This window comes from Anomaloglossus baeobatrachus, chromosome 9, assembly GCF_048569485.1.
Source record: "Anomaloglossus baeobatrachus isolate aAnoBae1 chromosome 9, aAnoBae1.hap1, whole genome shotgun sequence".
Classification (NCBI taxonomy): Eukaryota; Metazoa; Chordata; class Amphibia; order Anura; family Aromobatidae; genus Anomaloglossus; species Anomaloglossus baeobatrachus.
Genome location: NC_134361.1, coordinates 200,907,837 through 200,929,337, shown reverse-complemented (window position 1 = coordinate 200,929,337; position 21,501 = coordinate 200,907,837). Strand labels below are relative to the sequence as shown.

The 21,501-nt window shown below is 45.3% G+C and overlaps 1 protein-coding gene across 1 annotated transcript in view; it reads left to right on the top strand.

Moving 5' to 3' along the window:
• The first annotated feature begins 330 nt into the window (after window positions 1-330).
• The window catches only part of PLXNB3 (plexin B3), a 181,954-nt gene continuing 160,783 nt past the window's right edge, over window positions 331-21,501 (top strand). Inside the window, 1 exon segment of the mRNA XM_075324250.1 lies at window positions 331-352. The gene's annotated coding sequence lies outside the window, so the exon portion shown is untranslated.

Genomic DNA, 21,501 nt, shown 5'->3' with positions numbered 1-21,501 from the left:
ATACTGAATGGTGGGTTCTGGATTCCTGGATGCTAAATGCTTAGAAACTGCATATTTTACTGATCAGGAGTCTGGGAAAGCTGGGTGGTAACTGAATTGTAATAATAGTTTGTCCTTTAATAAAACCGCCCACAGTGACTAAGGTTGTTGTGATGTTATGGTCAAAAAAAACCAGTGTATGGCGGGTTGGAGCTGGCACTTAGGGTGTTGGTAGGCTGTGGCGGTATTGGGCACTGGTGGAAGAGTGGTGCTCAATGGCGACTAGACGTTTGTGGTACCTGGGGTGCGCTGGTGCAGAGATTGGACCTTTGCTACCCTCCATGTATGGGGAGATGGACCAGGTACTTGTAAGGTGAGAGCAAAACCGAGAAGACATCTTCTAGGGAGGGAGCAAATGATATATCTATATCCCACAGGATAGGTGAAAATTAATAAGTGGGGGTCCGTAACTAGTGATGAGCGGGCACTACCATGCTCGGCTGCTCGGTACGTGTAACTAGTGATGAGTGAGTACTACCATGCTCGGGTGCCTGGTACTCGTATCTAGTGATGAGTGAGCACTACCATGTTCGGGTCTAAGATACTAGTAACTAGTGATGAGCGGGCACTACCATGCTCGGGTGCTCAGTACTGGTAACTAGTGATGAGCGGGCACTACCATGTTCGGGTCTAAGATACTAGTAACTAGTGATGAGCGGGCACTACCATGCTCGGGTGCTCAGTACTGGTAACTAGTGATGAGCGGGCACTACCATGCTCGGCTGCTCGGTACGTGTAACTAGTGATGAGTGGGCACTACCATGCTCGGGTGCTCAGTACTCGTTCGACTGCTAGTTATGAGTACCAAGCACCAGAGCATGGTAGTGCCCGCTCATCACTAGTGATAACTTATTTTTACAGGACAATCCTTGTAACTATTTAATTCCCTTTGAATTCCCCTCCACTCTTGTGGTCCCAACCAGGTATTACTTGCCTCAGTGGTCATATACAAAACAGGCGCATGTAACCACTGAGTCCAGTGATTGCCTCTTGGCAGTTGGGGGACTAATGGAGCAAAGACCATCACTTTTGGTGCAAGCTCCTTATTGTCAGGGGCAGATTCGGGGGTTAAGTAATATTTTTTTATTATTTTACAACATTAGGACACTTTTTTTTTTTAAAAAATCCCTTTAAAGGAATTGTCGAACTATAACTAAATCCCCCCCCCCCCCCGGTCAAAAAAAGCCCCTTTAGCATTATTATTATGGCACGAGGGGTGACGTCATGTGACCGGGACAAGGTAGTTTAGTGAATGCGATAGAAGCCCTGTAATAGGCAAGTTCTGCTGAAGTCTTCATTCTTCTCAGATCTATTTGTAGAAGAAAAATCTACAACTTGTTCCCATGGCGGAGAGGACAATTATCAAGAAAGTTCCCTCGGGCACTTCATTCCTAATCTTATAACCCACTGACAGGACGTGACTGGCACTCGCCTTGTTGGGTATGCCGGGTAAACAAGATGTATCAAAACTATGGTAGATTCCGTAGGATCTCCTCCATTTTGGTAGATACCGTAGGATCTCCTCCATTATGGTAGATACCGTAGGATCTGCTCCATTTTGGTAGATACCGTAGGATCTCCTCCATTATGGTAGATACCGTAGGATCTGCTCCATTATGGTAGATACCGTAGGATCTCCTAAATTATGGTAGATACCGTAGGATCTCCTCCATTTTGGTAGATACCGTAGGATCTCCTCCATTATGGTAGATACCGTAAGATCTCCTCCATTATGGTAGATACCGTAGGATCTCCTCCATTATGGTAGATACCGTAGGATCTCCTCCATTATGGTAGATACCGTAGGATCTCCTCCATTATGGTAGATACCGTAGGATCTCCTCCATTTTGGTAGATACCGTAGGATCTTCTCCATTTTGGTAGATACCGTAGGATCTTCTCCATTTTGGTAGATACCGTAGGATCTTCTCCATTTTGGTAGCTACCGAAGGATCTTCTCCATTTTGGTAGATACCGTAGGATCTTCTCCATTTTGGTAGATACCGTAGGATCTTCTCCATTTTGGTAGATACCGTAGGATCTTCTCCATTTTGGTAGATACCGTAGGATCTTCTCCATTTTGGTAGATACCGTAGGATCTTCTCCATTTTGGTAGATACCGTAGGATCTTCTCCATTTTGATAGATACCGTAGGATCTCCTCCATTTTGGTAGATACCGTAGGATCTCCATTATGGTAGATACCGTAGGATCTCCTCCATTATGCTAGATACCGTAGGATCTCCTCCATTATTTCTCCATTTTGCCATTTTTCATCTCCCCCCATGGCTGTTGATGGCTCACAGTTCTGTCGCAATGACAGATTTCCCCCATCAGTTCGGCCAAACTTGTATGGAGCAGTTGGAAGGCAAAGCCATTGGCCAAAAATTGGCTATCGAAGGTTTATGGGCACCTGGTGACCAGTTATGAGTTTTTGCCCTGGTTTGAGGAAAAAGGACCAACCAGGACCAATCTCCTTTTCCGAGAACCAGTTCAGGACTTTTTTCCTCACATTGGGGTTCATTTCTGCTATCCCGAAATTCAGGACTCTGGATAGATGATAGCTGAGTCACCTCAGATATGGCAACTAATAGAGTCCGAGCACACAGTAGCTGCCCAGCATGGTGTACGTGCTCCTGCCCTGTCGCCCCATTGGACTAGATGGATCTTGTTCGGTGCTCTTCAAGCACTCCGTAGCTGCCCAACATGGAGTACGGTACATGATCCTGCCCTGTTGCCTACATTGGACTAGATGGATCTTGTTCGGTGCTCTTCGAGCACACCGTAGCTGCCCAGCATGGAGTACGTGATCCTGCCCTATTGCCACATTGGATTAGATCAGTCTTGTTTGGTGCTCCTCGAGCACACAGCTGTCCATCATGGAGTACATGAGCTCACATTAGCTGCCAACATGGCGGCTGTGATCCTGCCCTGTTGCCCTATTGGGTTAGATCAGTCTTGTTCGGTGCTCTTCGAGCTCACAGTAGCTGCCCAACATGGCGGCTGTGATCCTGCCCTGTTGCCCTATTGGGTTAGATCAGTCTTGTTCGGTGCTCTTCGAACTCACAGTAGATCCTGCCCTGTTTCCCCATTGGGTTAGCTCACAGTAGCTGCCCAGCATGGCGTACATGATCCTGCCCTGTTGCCCCATTGGGTTAGATCAGTCTTGTTCGGTGCTCTTCAAGTACACAGTAGCTGCCCAACATGGAGTACGTGATCCTGCCCTGTTGTCCCCATACAGTAGATCGGTCTTGTTCGGTGCTCTTCGAGCACACTGTATCTGCCCAACATGGAGTACGTGATCCTGCCCTGTTGTCCCCATTGGACTAGATCAGGCTCCGTGTTCTTCAAAGGATTGTTCCTCTCCATTTTTCTTTGTGAAAGCTGTAAAAGTCATAGTCTTCTCCCAGTCTTGTGTAGCCCGTCATGTCTCCTCATGCTGGGAGTTGTAGTTTTTCACCAGGATGTGGCTCGCTGTGGTCTGTAGGAACGTACAGACAGGCAGGATACAGATGTAGGAGGATATATTGTTCTGGTTCCTTCCATGGTGGTGATATAGACTTCTTCTGGTGGATATCTGTCCAGGACCCCTGCGCTTCTTTTCCTGCTCTGTTTCATCCTATCTACTTTCAAGACATAAGAAAACGGAGAAGACACAACAGGAATTGAGACATTGGGGAAGAATGAGGTCCAGCCAAAAGCAGCCTTCCTTCTCGTTCGGTGTCTTCTTTAATTTTTTGTCCTCCACCCCACCCAGGTCTTATGACCACAGTGGAAGAAACAAAGGGCAGTGTCTTGAGCACTCCTCACTGTTTACCCATCTGTACAAGATCACAGGCGGAATCATAAAGTTACTTATCAACAGAACAAAGAAGGAAGGTGTGGGATGTGGCAGAGCAGAAGCCAGGGGGGGGGACCTCCATCTTATAACCTGAGTGTCACAAAAATGTTCCCAGGGAGGGGGAGGGTGAAGAAGATATGGAGGGAAGGTGCTTGAGCCCCTTTTTTTTTTTTATCATGAATGGCCCACAGCAATCATTCTTCAGCTTTTCCATGGACATTTGGAAGAGCCAGGCATGTGAGTTTATTGCCTAAAGGCAGGGATAAATGGCTGCCAGAAGCCTCTGGTGATTCTTATCTCCTTAGGAAACAATTGATAGGCCTCAGCCCTACAGTACCCTGATATCTCCTGTCCTAGGAAGGGATTTTGGGGTGGATTTTTTACCACATGTCTACTTTACCAAAACATCCCCGATTAAGAAGGGAGATCTCTTGGATGAGTAGACCAGTAAAGAGGAGGGCCCTGTGGTTGCTGCTGAGAATCAGGCTTTTGTGGCTGTTCCCAAGACAAAGGTAGTTCTGTGCGGGCCGGGCCACCAAGAGACAGGCCCTTTGGGGTTTGTTGAGAAGCAAGGGTGCCTTTGGGTGCTGCCGAGAGATGGAGGGCCTTTAATTGAGAGACTACCCCTATGTGTTTCTCCGAGAAGCAGCAGTCCCTGTTTATTTCGTTGTGAAACAGGTCCCTGGGGGATCGACGAGAGACTGGGGACGCTGTGGGGTACGCAAGAAGCAGAGGACCCTGTGGGGTACACCAAGGAGCAGGAGGCCCCTTTGAGGTATGCCAAGAGGCAGGAGGCCTCTTTGGTGTACGCCAAGAGGCAGGAGGCCCCTTTGGTGTACGCCAAGAGGCAGGAGGCCCCTTTGGTGTACGCCAAGAGGCAGGAGGCCCCTTTGGTGTACGCCAAGAGGCAGGAGGCCCCTTTGGTGTACGCCAAGAGGCAGGAGGCCCCTTTGGTGTACGCCAAGAGGCAGGAGGCCCCTTTGGTGTACGCCAAGAGGCAGGAGGCCCCTTTGGTGTACGCCAAGAGGCAGGAGGCCCCTTTGGTGTACGCCAAGAGGCAGGAGGCCCCTTTGGTGTACGCCAAGAGGCAGGAGGCCCCTTTGGTGTACGCCAAGAGGCAGGAGGCCCCTTTGGTGTACGCCAAGAGGCAGGAGGCCCCTTTGGTGTACGCCAAGAGGCAGGAGGCCCCTTTGGTGTATGCCAAGAGGCAGGAGGCCCCTTTGGTGTACGCCAGGAGGCAGGAGGCCCCTTTGATGTACGCCAGGAGGCAGGAGGCCCCTTTGATGTACGCCAGGAGGCAGGAGGCCCCTTTGGTGTACGCCAGGAGGCAGGAGGCCCCTTTGATGTACGCCAAGAGGCAGGAGGCCCCTTTGGTGTACGCCAAGAGGCAGGAGGCCCCTTTGATGTACGCCAAGAGGCAGGAGGCCCCTTTGATGTACGCCAAGAGGCAGGAGGCCCCTTTGGGTAACGCCAGGAGGCCCCTTTGGGTAACGCCAGGAGGCCCCTTTGGGTAACGCCAGGAGGCCCCTTTGGGTAACGCCAGGAGGCCCCTTTGGGTAACGCCAGGAGGCCCCTTTGGGGTACGCCAAGAGGCCCCTTTGGGGTACGCCAAGAGGCAGGTGGCCCCGTGGGGTGCGCCAGCAAGCAGGAGGCCCTTGGGGTACGCCAAGGAGCAGGGGGCCCTGTGGGGTACGCCAAGGAGCAGGAAGCGCTGTTGAAACACATGGGGCTCAGTGGAAGCCACCAAGATATCTGGCATGTTTACAGTCATAATTTAAGGAGATTCGATGGGAAGAGGACATTTTGACCCTTGACAAGTAATTTATCTACAAAATTATGCACCATGTTTCTTTAGTCATTTCTCAAAAGCAGGCTCGTATAATTTTAACCTAATCCTTTGTCGATAAGGAGCATTACATGTCTTCCAGCTACTTCTCTCCATTACTGGCTGTAGGTGCAGATTGATGGTGTGATTGGAGAAGATGGTTGTTGTCCTGAGGAAATAAATCTTACTCATCTAAACCTATCACTTTTACGATAGATAAGCGGCGCCAGAAGTGCACGTTTTCACCGTCACTCCCCTATAGTCCTAGTGAACGCTCGCGATTGTGGACGATGCCACCTGCCCATTGTCGTCACATGTGAGGATGAGACCTGTCGAGAGCGGAAGGGACGGTGAGGGCATGAAAGCCTTTTATGTCCACCGAATACGAAGCGCAAATTCCACAGCAGACTAGGCGACTATATATGTAATCTAATATATAAAGCTGAGTGAGTGTGTGTGTGTGTGTGTGTGTGTGTGTGTGTGTGTGTGTGTGTGTCCACTAAAGCAATCCACACCATCGCATTTACAATCACGAAATTATGCCCCATGTGACTCTGGGAACATCATAGATTAAGCTTTGAGGGGAAAATGTAACCCCACGCTTTATAGTTATTCGCCAAAAAACCTGCTTACGGTAAAGTCAATGAAGCTGGGATTGGATCTTTTATTATAGTCTCCTATAATGGACAGAGAAAGACACACAGAGAGACCCACACACTCGTAAAGAGTCAAACACACATAAAGAGACACACACACAGAAAAAACACACATACACAGAAAGAGACTCGCCTGTGCAGAAAGAGGCGCGCGTGCGCAGAAAGAGACTTGCACGCGCAGAAAGAGACTTGCACGCGCAGAAAGAGACTTGCACGCGCAGAAAGAGACTTGCACGCGCAGAAAGAGACTTGCACGCGCAGAAAGAGACTTGCACGCGCAGAAAGAGGCGCGCGTCATGCGCGTAAAGAGAGACACACAGAGACACACACACAGAAACACACACACACAGAGACACATACAGAGAGAGACGCGCGCACAGAGAGAGACGCGCGCACAGAGAGAGACGCGCGCACAGAGAGAGACGCGCGCACAGAGAGAGACGCGCGCACAGAGAGAGACGCGCGCACAGAGAGAGACGCGCGCACAAAGAGAGACGCGCGCACGCATGCACAGAGAGACGCGCGCACGCATGCACAGAGAGACACGCGCACGCATGCACAGAGAGACACGCGCACGCATGCACAGAGAGAGAGAGACAGGCACAGAGAGAGAGACAGGAACAGGCACAGAAAGAGAGACACACACAGAGAAAGATATATATACACGCCCGCGCGCACACACAGAAACTGAGGTAATATATTTGCTGTTTTGATAGGGTTTGATAGTTATCCTGGATATTTATCAGGTGACCCATAGCAACCAATCACAGCTCTGCTTCTATTTTGTTACAGGTCAGGGAGCGCTCATTGGTTGCTATAGACAATGAAGGATATTATTAATGAAGCTCATGTGTCAGTAAATATGATTTCAGTGGTGAAAGGGAGAGTGGGAGAAAGGTAGATAGGGAGAGTGAGCGAGACATAGATACTACAGCCAGTATATATATATACTTCTCCATTTGTCTCCAGTCCATTATCTGCTCACTGCGGGGCTTATGGCCTGAGTTATATACACCGCTTCCTATAAATCGGCTGCTCGGTCTGCACCCTCTCTTTTTTGGGACGTCTCCCCAGGGCTTTTCTGATGCACCCCATGATCTCATGTTGGTATTGATATATTTTCTCTTCTTCTTTCCTGTCATCCATCTTCTTGCTCCGGACTCTTTTATATTCTTTTGTATTGATGTTCATTTGGTGCTTCCTGGTTAATGAATAGAATACGAAATCTGCAGTGAAAACTGACCCCTGCGCGGGTGGTGGACCAAAGCTGTTCATTTGGCAGCCGGTGCTCTTCTGATTTCCCCATACACACGAGTGCTCAGCTCAGATGAGCGTTCATGTGTTCTCAATGGGGAGAGAGGAAAAAGCCGCTGCCAGAGGAGTCTTTCTTTCCTGAAAACAAATGTATTGGGCATGGAAATTCCATCTGCCCGATTCTTCTCCTTGGGTAGACGTTTGGGTAGACGTGAGGCCCCCATACATGTCATATGACTGACCATATCTGACAAAATTAGGGGGCTCAGCTGATAACAGGGAACAATAGAATGCATTAAGTTCAAACCTACTGTAATCGTAAAACTTGTTTTGTCTTCATCTGGGATTACATAGAGCCAGCCAATAAACTGCAGGGGTCAAAGAGCGATTCCTCAGATCCTTTATAGCAGTTCCTCAGTCGGATCAATGTCTTAAAGGGAAGGAAATGTGTTAAGACGCAGCGTGCAGCCGCCATGTATTGTCTAGCACATGTAGATATCATTCTATCATCCTACAAGAGCCTGATGTCCTTGAAAACATTCATCATTACTATTGTCTTCTTTTTAGTCCCATTGACTTGACTACCTGCAATACCAGACATCGCCATCATCAATGGTGGCGCTGTTTATGGAAAAATATAGGATTTGTGTATACAGTGACCAACATGGTAGTTTCGAGCCTCAGTGTCAGCAGTGAGGACAATCCCTTTAAGGCCAGGTTTAGACTGTGATTTGCAATGCTCCATGGGAAAAAGTATGCAAATTTGCTCTTCTCCAGACCAAAGACAGCTGTCTCGTACCAGGCGCCCATTTGGTCATTTGTCTGGATGAGATGCCATTTGATCCTTTTCTGGACTTGTTTTTGTGCTTTGCTCACCCTCCCCAGGTCCGGCGCTGATTCTGTTACTCTCTGCAGAGCTGATGTCACATCAACAGCGCTGCAGCCAATCAGTGAGCTTTAATGGCTTGTTCTGTCAACTCGGGCCAAGCTGCTATTTCTCAGTGATTGGCTGCAGTGGCGCTGGACCCCGTGAGGGTGCGTAAAAAAGTTTTACCCCCAGGGGAGAGTGGTTTTTCCAAAATCGGAAAACCCCATTAGGTAAGTCTCCATACACCAGGTCTCCTCAATGATAACCAATACCGCATTCTTGCCAGTTCTCAAGGAAGTTTAGCATTGTCTGCCAGCAACTTGGTCTCTTTTTTCCATACAAAATACATGCACGCTCACCTGAGCCGAGTGTGCATAGTGATGGGAATGCCAGATTATGCTTTGAGTGAATGAGCACTCAGCCGTCAGCCATTATTATTTATGGCCATCCTTATACAATTCCGGGTGCTATTTTCCATACTAAACACATGCATGCTCATCTGAGCCGAGTGTGCATATCGGTGGGAATGCCATAATAGCCTTCAAATGAACGAGCTCTCAGCCATTATTATTTATGGCCATCCTTTACAATATTGATCCTTTTTTCCATAGGGAACACATGCACGCTCATCTGAGCAGAGTGTGCACATGGATGGGAATATCAGGAATAGGCTTCGAATGAACAAGCGCTCAGCCGTCAGCCATTATTATATATGGCCATCCTTATACAATATCGGGACCCCTTTATCTATATAGAACACATGCACGCTCCCCTGAGCCGAGTGTGCTTATGGATGGGAATGCCAGAATAGCTTTCGAATGAATGAGTGCTCAGCCGTCAGCCATTATTATTTATGGCCATCCTTATACAATATTGGTCCCCTCTTTTCCATACTACACACATGCACGCTCACCTGATCCGAGTGTGCGTATGCATGGGACTGCCAGAATAGCTTTCAAATGAACGCGCACTCAGCCATGATCCACTATTATTTATGGCCGTCCTTAGACAATATCAGTCCTTTTTTTTTTTCCATACCGCACACATGCACACTCACCTGAGCCGAGTGTGCTTGTGGATAGGAATGCCAGAATAGGCTTTGAATGAATGAGTTCTCAGCTGTCAGCCATTATTATTGAAGGCCATTCTTATATAATATTGGTCCCTTTTTTCCATACTGAACACATGCACGCTCACCTGAGCCGAGTGTGCATATGGATGGGAACATCAGGAATAGGCTTTGAATGAACGAGCACTCAGCCATTATAATATATGGCCATCCTTATACAATATTGGTCCCTTTTTTCCATTTAGAACACATGCACGCTCACCTGAGCCGAGTGTGCTTATGAATGGGAATGCCAGAATAGGGGTCGAGTGAACATGCGCTCAGCCGTCAGCCATCCTTGTACAATATCGATCCCTTTTTTTCCCCATACTGAACAGATGCACGCTCAAGTAAACAGAGTGTGCATATTGATGGGAATGCCAGAATAGCCTTCGAATGAATTGACGCTCAGACGTCAGCCATTATTATTTATGGCCATCCTTATACAATGCCTGACGTTATGGACGGCGCTAGGTACCATCTTTCACAATCCCTTCCCGTTCAGTCACATGATGTTTAGTCATCGGTTAAGAGTGGGCACGGATCACAATGACTTTACTATTACAACATAAGGGGCACCGGGACCTCTCAGCCCCCATCGGACTTTCTGAGCTTGTGCGTGAGTCCTTACTACTACTACATAAGGGGCACCAGGACCTCTCAGCCCCCATCGGACTTTCTGAGCTTGTGCGTGAGTCCTTACTACTACTACATAAGGGGCACCAGGACCTCTCAGCCCCCATCGGCCTTTCTGAGCTTGTGCGTGAGTCCTTACTATTACTACTTAAGGGGCACCGTGACCTCTCAGCCCCCATTGGCCTTTCTGAGCTTGTGCGTGATTCCTTACTATAACGACATAAGGGGCACCAGGACCTCTCAGCCCCCATCGGCCTTTCCCAGCTTGTGCGTGAGTCCTTACTATTACTCAATAAGGGGCACCGGGACCTCTCAGCTCCCATCGGCCTTTCCTAGCTTGTGCGTGAGTCCTTACTATTACTCAATAAGGGGCACCGGGACCTCTCAGCTCCCATCGGCCTTTCCCAGCTTGTGCGTGAGTCCTTACTATTACTCAATAAGGGGCACCGGGACCTCTCAGCTCCCATCGGACTTTCCCAGCTTGTGCGTGAGTCCTTACTATTACTCAATAAGGGGCACCGGGACCTCTCAACCCCCAATAGGCATTTAACAGCTTGTGCGTGATTCCTTACTATAACGACATAAGGGGCACCAGGACCTCTCAGCCCCCATCGGCCTTTCCCAGCTTGTGCGTGAGTCCTTACTATTACTCAATAAGGGGCACCGGGACCTCTCAACCCCCAATAGGCATTTAACAGCTTGTGCGTGATTCCTTACTATAACGACATAAGGGGCACCAGGACCTCTCAGCCCCCATCGGCCTTTCCCAGCTTGTGCGTGAGTCCCAGTGATCACACAATTCAGGGATAATTATGGGACCATCCCTCAGCTCTGAAGCTGCACTTTGTGGTCCTCTGTGAAGTTGTTTGCTCCGTTTCCCCTCCCCCACACCTGCAGAACGTGTCTGTCTGGGAACATGGCGGCTTGCCTCTTTTCAGGAGCGCACACACCTGACTCCCTTGTGGTTTCCTCCAGTATAACCCAGTCTCCCAGGCTGTCATCACCAGGGAATAAATGGGAAGCAAACAACAGTGGAAGGATTGCTCGGTCTATACTATAGCGCTTTTGTTACTTAACCGCTGTTGTTACACTACAACTCCCAGCAGGGCATTCTGAGAGTTGTAGTTACACAACAGATTGACTCTAGTAGTTTGGATACTTTTGTGGCCCGTAAAGGTTGTCATAGGTCTTTACTGTCTCCTAATTCCTTCCCTCTCTCCATTGGAGGAGAAAAAGACCAGGCAGATCGATTTCAACATGTCTGATCCTTTTGCTCCTATGGGAGATGAGCTCCCCGCCAGAGGATATTGGGCGCCATTTTTAATCCTTTAAATTCTTGCGCCTATGATGGCACATTGGGAGTTTTTTTTTTGTTTTGAGCCGGAGGATGGAGATTACAACTCCGACATTAAAATATAATTATGAGTCTGAAAGATGCTACATTTCTAAAGGTGATGTTTAACTTGCTATTACTGTGCCCTTGGGGGTTGTCATAGGGCCATGGCCTGGAAATTGAAGGACAAGTTAGCTTTCCTAATAGGCCAATGAAATGACGTTCGCAGAGAGGCTCTTCCAATACATAGCCAATAAAATTTACATTCATTTTTCTCATCTTACTTCATTTTGTTTTGATTTTTTTGGGCCTTGTTTTTTTTTCTCGAGTGCAGCCTGTACCACAACAACCAATCAGATTCCAGCTTTCATCTCTTCAGAGCTTGCTTGAAAATGAGAGCTGTAATCTGATTGGTTGCTATAGACAACCCTGACGCGTTTCTAGGGCAGTCTAGTCCTTAAGGCCCAACATGTCTTCACCATAAACTTTACCTCAAAGATCCTCTGACTGTCTTAAAACCCATCCGCCAAAATATTTTTTTACTTAATTAAAGGCCATAGGTCAAAAAATAAGTGGCATCACAATTCCTTTAAGTTATAGTAATGGCCGCTCCTTATGGGATTCTTATTTCTTTTCATATCGTATTATAAAAGTGGTCACATTTCCCCTATGTCCATGCCTGAATAACACAGATAAACCTCCCATCCCCCCCGACAGCGACTGTGAGGGGACATAAGTGCATGACCTGAATATTCATAATGTCTCTATATCGGATTTAGCCACTTCCTGGGCTTTGATTTGCATTGACGGCTCATGAATTTGCATTGTGATGTGATAGAGGGGCTTAGTGTGCGCAGCCTGGACTGGGGGGACGTGGTCTGGGCAAAGTGCAAATGACTGCGGCGTGAAGTTCAGAGGCATCGGTGAATGTCTGTGTGTATATATAATATGTATGTGATATGTGTATATAATGTGTGTAATATGTATATAATGTGCGTGTAATATGTGTGTAATATATATATATATATATATATATATATATATATATATATATATATATATATATATATATATATATATATATATATATGTTTGTCTGTGACCCCAGCAGTGTCAATTAAAAGGGACTGGGGGTGAATGGATGATATGGATTGCTGCGGGATGGGGGCTTCTGGGGTAGATGGTGTGTTTTGTAATATGTATATAATGTGTGTGTGTGCGTGTGCATATGCATGCGTCTATGTAATGTGTGTGTGTGTGTATATTATGTGGTGTATGTGTGTATATAATATGTGTGTGTATATAATGTGTATGTGTATATATAATACTAGTTGTAGTACACGGCATTGCCCAGGATAGTAACTAAGTCCCCCTCTCTCTCCCATGTGTCTTTCTGTCGGTGTGTGTGTGTCTCTTTCTGTCGGTGTGTGTGTCTGTGTGTGTGTGTGTGTGTGTGTGTGTGTGTGTGTGTCTTTCTGTCGGTGTGTGTGTGTTTCTCTTTCTGTTGGGGTGTGTGTTTCTCTTTCTGTCGGTGTGTGTGTTTCTCTTTCTGTCGGTGTGTGTGTGTGTCTCTTTCTGTCTGTGTGTCTCTTTCTGTCTGTGTGTCTCTTTCTGTCTGTGTGTCTCTTTCTGTCTGTGTGTCTCTTTCTGTCTGTGTGTCTCTTTCTGTCTGTGTGTCTCTTTCTGTCTGTGTGTCTCTTTCTGTCGGTGTGTCTCTTTCTGTCGGTGTGTCTCTTTCTGTCGGTGTGTCTCTTTCTGTCGGTGTGTCTCTTTCTGTCGGTGTGTCTCTTTCTGTCGGTGTGTCTCTTTCTGTCGGTGTGTCTCTTTCTGTCGGTGTGTCTCTTTCTGTCTGTGTGTCTCTTTCTGTCTGTGTGTCTCTTTCTGTCTGTGTGTCTCTTTCTGTCTGTGTGTCTCTTTCTGTCTGTGTGTCTCTTTCTGTCTGTGTGTCTCTTTCTGTCTGTGTGTCTCTTTCTGTCTGTGTGTCTCTTTCTGTCTGTGTGTCTCTTTCTGTCTGTGTGTCTCTTTTTGTTGGTGTGTGTGTGTGTCTCTTTTTTTCTGTCTAGAATAAGAGTCTCTATAATAACAAATCCGTTACCGGCTCCTTTGACTTTAATGTAAGCATTTTTTTGGCGAATAACTGTAAAGTGCGGGTTTAATTTTTCCCCTCCAAACATAGTCTATGACGTTCCCTGAGTCAAATGCGGTGTCTGTGCACAATTTTGTGATTGGAAATGCGACGGTGCGAATTCCTTTAGCGGACATAAACACACACACACACACACACACACACACACACACACACACAGCTTTATATATTAGATGTATCTGTGTATGTAGTATGTATAAAATGTGGTGTATATGTGTATTTAATATGTATATAATGTGTGTGTGTGTTTTTTATATACTGTATATAAATACACACATACATATTAAATACACATATACCACATTATATACATACACACATACACTCAGCTTTATATATTAGATGTGTGTGTGTGTGTGTGTGGTGTGTGTTATATAATATATAAAAAACACACACCACACATACTCAGCTTTATATATTAGATGTATGTGGTATGTATATAATGTGGTATATGTGTATTTAATATGTATGTGTGTATGTATATGCGGTATATCAAAAAACAGACACACACCCCACACACATATACATACATATTAAATACACATATACACCACATTATATACATATACACACACACACATCTAATATATAAAGCTGGGTGCATGTCTGTGGTGTGTGTTTTTATATATAAAATTATATACACATACGTATTAAATAGACATACACCACATTATATACATACACACATACAATAATAAAGCTGAGCGTGTGTGTGTGTGTGTCATATATATATATATATATATATATATATAATTTACAATATACTGTGTTCATATGTGCCGTACATGTTAATTTCGGAGGAGACAGCCACCGTATATTGTGTATGACATGTTTGGGTATAATCATGAGCAATTCTTTGTTTTGAAGGGAGCTATATGGCGGTACTATATAAATATAGGTTTGTCAGGCCCAGCCATAGAAGAGCCGGTTTATCCTTCCCTGGGCTTTGAGCTGGTGATTACAAGGATTAGCCCACAAATCCCTATCTCTAATATGACTGTTTGCTTTACACAATCATTTCATGCAGATGGGACCCTCGCCCCGACCAGACAGATTCCTCCTGTGCTGTGAAGTGTCAGGAATCCCCAGAGGCGCCCTACTACCTTCCTCCCCCCTCTTATGTCTGCCACAGGTAGAAGCCAAAACAGTAGCTCAGACAAAAAGATGTCCTCCCTGGGGCCACTGCAAAAGCCCTACTGATTGAGGCCTTCCTGGAGTGCGGTGACCCAGAGAGGTTAAATCTGAGCGGCTTGTGTGCAGATGGATGGTAAAAGAGGCTACATGTTGCATGAGATGGAAAAAGGGCTTGTCCAGATATTTTTTATTAAGTGGAAATAGCGCCACTTTTGTATGCAGGCTGTAACTGGTATTGCAGCTCGGGCTGCTTCCTGACAAATGCTCGAAGGGCCTTATCGATAGGATTAGGAGGTGAGAATACCCCTTTAAAATTTTGGAGGTGAAGTGGAGCAATTAACCACTAAATATAATTGAGTTTTACTTCCCTCTATAGGCTGTAATGTCAGAGCGAAAGTTCTCGTCTTTCGCATCCACCATATCCGCAGCCTGTCAGGGAATGCTGTCACTTTGTAGAGTGCCGTCATTATTCCCATGTCCCAATTATTTTCATGGTTTGCAGAGAAATCCTTTTAGTTCCACAGAGACCTTATCAGAGCCCCCTGGACAAAGAGGGGCTTTCAGAGCTGGTACTGGCATCAAGCTCCGAGGCATGAGGGTGGGTGGGGGAGGTCAGTGTCTCTGCCAGGCCTGAAAACCGCTTCTGTGTGGGAAAGACGGTCCCTCACCTCCCTTACCCATCAATCATTTGCTATGCCCATCCATAATGCAAAACAGGGCGACTAATACAAAATATCGGATCCCCTACGTCATACCAAATCCCCGGATCCCTTGTCTATTTCCCCTTCTTTAACCCCAGACATATATTTCATTTGTCTTATTCATTGATTTAGAATGTAGAAGTCTTCTTAACAATCTTGTTACACAAGAAGAAAAACTGTTCAAGAATGTTAATAGGACAGTCACTTCTGAGCATGTGCAGTAGAGGTCCCGCTGCTGTGACCTGCAGAAAACCTATACCACATACTTTCACTTATCTACAGGTCACAGCAGTAGGAAAATCCAAATTCTGTCTTCGAATGTTAATAGCGTAGGTACCTGTGAGCATGTGCAGTAGAGGCCCCGCTGCTGTGACCTGCAGAAAACCTATACCACATACTGTCACTTATCTACGGGTCACAGCAGTAGAAAATAGTAGGAAAATCCAAATTCTGTCCTCGAATGTTAATAGCACAGGTACCTGTGAGCATGTGCAGTAGAGGCCCCGCTGCTGTGACTTGCAGAAAACCTATACCACATACTGTAACTTATCTACGGTAGAAATTAGTAGAAAAATCCAAATTCTTGTTAATTGACAAAACTTTGTCCTCGAACATCAATAGACCAGGTACGTGTGAGCATGTGCTGTAAAGGCTCCGCTGCTGTGACCTGGAGAAAACCTATACCATATACTGTCACTTATCTATAGGTAGCAGCCTTAGAAAATAGTAGGAAAATCCAAATTCTTGTTAATTGACAAAACTTTGTCCTCGAACATTAATAGACCAGGTATGTGTGAGCATGTGCAATAGAGGCCCCACTGCTGTGACCTGAAGAAAACCTATACCACATACTGTCACTTTTCTTCAGGTCACAGCAGTAGGGCCTCTACTGCACATGCTCACAGGTACCTGTGCTATTAACATTCAAGGACAGTGTGTTGTAAGTGTAACAAGAATTTGGATTTTCCTACTATTTTCTTCTGCTGTGACCCGTAAATAAGGCACAGTATGTGCTATAATTTTTCTGCAGGTCACAGCAGCAGGGCATCTACTGCACATGCTCACAGGTACCTGTGCTATTAATATTCTTAGACAGAGTTTTGTCAAACTAATAAGAATTTGGATTTCCCACTATTTTCTACTGGAGTGACCTGTAGATAAGGGCCAGTATGTGGTATAGGTTTACTGCAGGTCACAGCAGCGGTGCTTCTACTGCACATGCTCAAACTCACAGTTACCTGTCATACCGTATTAACATTCGAGGACAGAGTTTTGTCAATGTAACGAGAATTTGGATTTTCTTACTATTTCCGACTGTTGTGACCTGTAGATAAGGGACAGTATGTGGTATAGGTTTTCTCCAGGTCACAGCAGCAGGGCATCTACTGCACTTGCTTACAAGTACCCGTGCTATTAACATTGAAGGACAACGTTTTGTCAAGATAACAAGAATTTGGATTTTCCTACTATTTCCTTCTGCTGTGACTTGTAAATAAGGCACAGTATGTGCTATAGTTTTTCTACAGGTCACAGCAGCAGGGCCTCTACTGCACATGCTCACAGGTACCTGTGCTATTAACATTCAAGGACAGAGTGTTGTGAGTGTAACAAGAATTTGGATTTTCTTACTATTTTCTACTGCTGTGACCTGTAGATAAGGGACGGTATGTGGTACAGGTTTTCTCCAGGTCACAGCAGCAGGGCATCTACTGCACATGCACACAGGTACCTGTGCTATTAAAATTCAAGGACACAATTTGAATTTTCCTATTTTCTACTGCTGTGACCTGTAGATAAGTGACAGTATAGGTTATTTTCAGGTCACAGCAGTAGAGCATGAAAACCTTAATTGATCATTAATATTTTATTACAGGGTTCTGTAATTGTATTAATAGGACAGGTGCTTGTGAGCATGTGCAGTAGGAAGCGCCGCTGCTGTCACCTGCAGATTAATAATAGAATGTAGTATAGGTTTTCTTTAGGTCACAGCAGCAGATCTTGTACTGCACATGCTCACAAGTGAAGGTCCTACTAATATTCTAGAACAGGGATGTGTTAGTGTAACAAGAATTAAGGTTTTCATACTCTACTGCTGTGACCTGGAAATAACCTATACCACATATTATCACTAATCTACAGGTCACAGCAGCAGAGAATAGTAGGAAAACACAAATTCCTGTTAAATTGACAGAAGCATGTTCTAGAATGTTAATAAGACAGTCACTTGTGAGCATGTGCAGTAGAGGTTCTGCTGCTGTGACCTGTATAAAATCTATATCACATACTGTTATCTATCTTCAGGTCACAGCAGCGGAGCCACTACTGCACATGCTCACAAGTGACTGTCTTATTAACATTCTAAGACAGGTGTCTGTCAATTTAACAGGAATTCGGGTTTTCCTACTATTCTCTACTGCTGTAACCTGTAGATAAGTGACAGTATGTGGTGTAGGTTTTCTTCAGGTCACAGCAGCGGAGCTTCTACTGCACATGCTTACAAGAGACTGTCCTATTAACATTCTAGGGCAGGTTTCTGCCAATTTAACAAGATAGTGACTATTTTAATGTACTAGATCGATATCTTTCTTAGAAAATAAGTCTGATATGATATTCCTAATCAGTCCTGACATCGGAGCTGGGGACCTGACCCTTCATTGGAGGTTCCCATGTGTTGGGTTGACTGTCGGCGGCCCACTGCTCATCCATCTTTGAGAGGCTACTCCATCGCTTATGGTTTTAGCCCAATATGATAATTTCTCCGTTCCTTTGGGGTTCCTTGTAATCTGATTACTCCTTTGAGCTTTCCGATGGTCCCATCCTACAGAGTAACCCCATAGGGCAACACTCTGCACCCTATAAGTGAGCCTGTACTGATACTAGACCCTCCTTTCGCAAGTGTCGTATACCGCCAGAGTAGGTCACTACCTCCATGTATAGTGGTCCACTAGACACCATTATAAACAGAAAAGGGGAACACAATAAGGGGGGGGGGATTGTAGAATGTGAAGGTGGCTGCTCTGTAATTCTCATATGATTTCAATAGCCCCCCTATATTTGACCCTCAATTTATAGAAGTGAATCAATAATTTGGGTTTTCATAGACCGGGTTGGCAGGGGATGGAAATTTCTATCTAAATTGGTCCGGTTGGAGACCTCCTAAGCCCCCATCAGGTGGCCAGGGGGGCTTTAAAAGGTTCTCTAATTGAAGGCGGTGGGCTGCCTCTCTGGCTGGGGTCTGGGGGATGATGTCACGCACTTCTGTCACAGCCCGTCCCTGGGGGTGAGGAGTGGTCTCCGCTTCCAGAGGACAGAGGGACCCTTTTAATGTGCCGTCTTGTCAATGGGAATATGGGATCGTGCCCCCCCAGCCCTCCTCTTTATTACTCCGCTTGTCCTTTTTTCGATGATCGTCAGCTTCTCGGTATAGAAGGAGTTACTCCTCGTATACGGGATGTCACTAGTATTCCCCATGTGGCAGATGCTGTCAGTGTGGGAGGAGGGGTATGAGGCTGCAGACAGCCAATAATACAGCTCTCCGTACTTTATTCATGGGCAGACCCCCTCCTCCTTTGGGTGTCCCCCTGGTCCCCACATACACACATCTGCCTATTGTTTCTGTGCTGTCAGTATGGGCTGTGTATAGAAGTGGAGGGGCTCCGACAATATTCATGTAAGTACCTGCTCCGGTCACTATATGCACATATGGGGTCATGTGTAATAATGTATTATATCTTATGGCCAAAAACTTCAAAAATATTTCGGAGGGTGCCAGTTTCCCTTAAATATGTGGGTGGGCATCGACCAAACGAGGTCCTTTTAAATACACTATAGGATTTGGCACCATGTATACAAAATACTTTGTGTATACCGTCACCTTTTATGATTTTTCCCTATGTATATGTTAAATTTACCCTAAATACCGCCATCATCCTGGCAGCATTATGGCTTTTTGCATTCATATTCCCATCAATATTTTATTTTTTATTTTTTTGGAACAATACAGTCCTATCAGGCAGATATTTACTTAAAGGGATTGTCCATAAATTTATAAAAATTGCTTGAGTGACTTAATTACAGTTCTCAATAGTCTCTAATACAATCTGGGTCTGAGAGTTCTTCTGAAAGATACAGAAATGGATCAGTAGAGTCCTGTCGGGCAGATATTTACTTAAAGGAATTGTCCATAAATATATAAAAATTACTTGAATTACTTAATTACAGTTCTCAATAGTCTATAATACAATCTGGGCCTGATCATTGATCTAAAAGGTACAAGAAGGGATCAATACAGTCCTGTCAGGTAGATATTTACTTAAAGGGATTGTCCATAAATATATAAAAATTGCTCGAGTGACTTAATTATGGTTCCTAAGAGTCCCTGATACAATCTGGGCCTGATCATTGATCTAAAAGGTACAAGAAGGGATCAATACAGTCCTGTCAGGTAGATATTTACTTAAAGGGATTGTCCATAAATATATAAAAATTGCTCGAGTGACTTAATTATGGTTCCTAAGAGTCCCTGATACAATCTGGGCCTGATCATTGATCTAAAAGGTACAAGAAGGGATCAATACAGTCCTGTCAGGTAGATATTTACTTAAAGGGATTGTCCATAAATATATAAAAATTACTTGAATTACTTAATTACAGTTCTCAATAGTCTCTAATACAATCTGGGCCTGATCATTGATCTAAAAGGTACAAGAAGGGATCAATACAGTCCTGTCAGGTAGATATTTACTTAAAGGGATTGTCCATAAATATATAAAAATTGCTCGAGTGACTTAATTATGGTTCCTAAGAGTCCCTGATACAATCTGGGCCTGAGCGTTGATCTAATAGGTACAAGGAGGGGGTAAGAGCTTGTTTTTATTGTACACCTCCATAGACGCCTTTAGTTTGCCACATACATAAATAAAGACAGGTTCACACTTGACTCGCTGCTGGTTTTGCTGTAAATATATATATATATATATATATATATATGTAAAATAGCAAATACCCAGGGGGATCCACAATATCAACTGCAGTAAATAGCTGAATCCAGGCAAACAAAGATATAAAACCTAAAATATAACTTTTATTAATATATAGCTAAAAGTGAATATCAATTCACTCAAGGTGAGTAAAAACAGACAAAACAATAACAAACAGATATAGTCATGTTGCCATAGGGCTACATATACCCAATCAGATGCACACTGATAAAATGTGGCAGCACACGTATATCACCAGTTATTTGTGAGTACCACTCAAATGAGGCTGCCTGGGTATAATATGACTATAAATGGACACACACTTCGTTACGCCCTTAGGGGCTGCAACCATTATAAATAACAAATAGTGTGTCCAAACATCAAAAGCATACGGGTATCACGGTTAAATCCCCAAAGGGAACGATCTTACCCGATCTTGCAGACGTAGGAGTGGGCGACAAATGTCAGGACAAAACGGCTCATAGATAGGGGGCTGTCCACCAGCTCATCAAAATCCCATGCTTCTATTGCCGAGTGTTCCAAATTTGACAAAACACATTACTCCCGACGCGTTTCATATGGGGAATCATCAGGGGAGTATAATGCCAGTAATGTGGTATGGCCCAATATATATCATACGGCCATATCAATATGCCCAATATCGCTGTAGGCCAAAGGAGGAGAAAAAACACCTAGTAAGCCCAAAGATCACAAAGATCACATAGAGTAGCCATATCACACTGCCCTATCCATGTAATACTCACCGCACACATGCGTGCGTCAGGTACGAATCCTTTTCAAAAAGTGCCGCGCTCCGTAGTGTGGAGCCGGCCCCCTTAAATATACCGGCGCATGCGCAGAAGCACCAATTCGGCCAGTGACGCGCGCTCCCAGAAGGCACCCGGACCGGAAGCACGCGTCATCGGCCGCCGCGTCGCATTGAAGCGGGCGGAAGTTACCAGGTGCACGTCACAACCTGGCA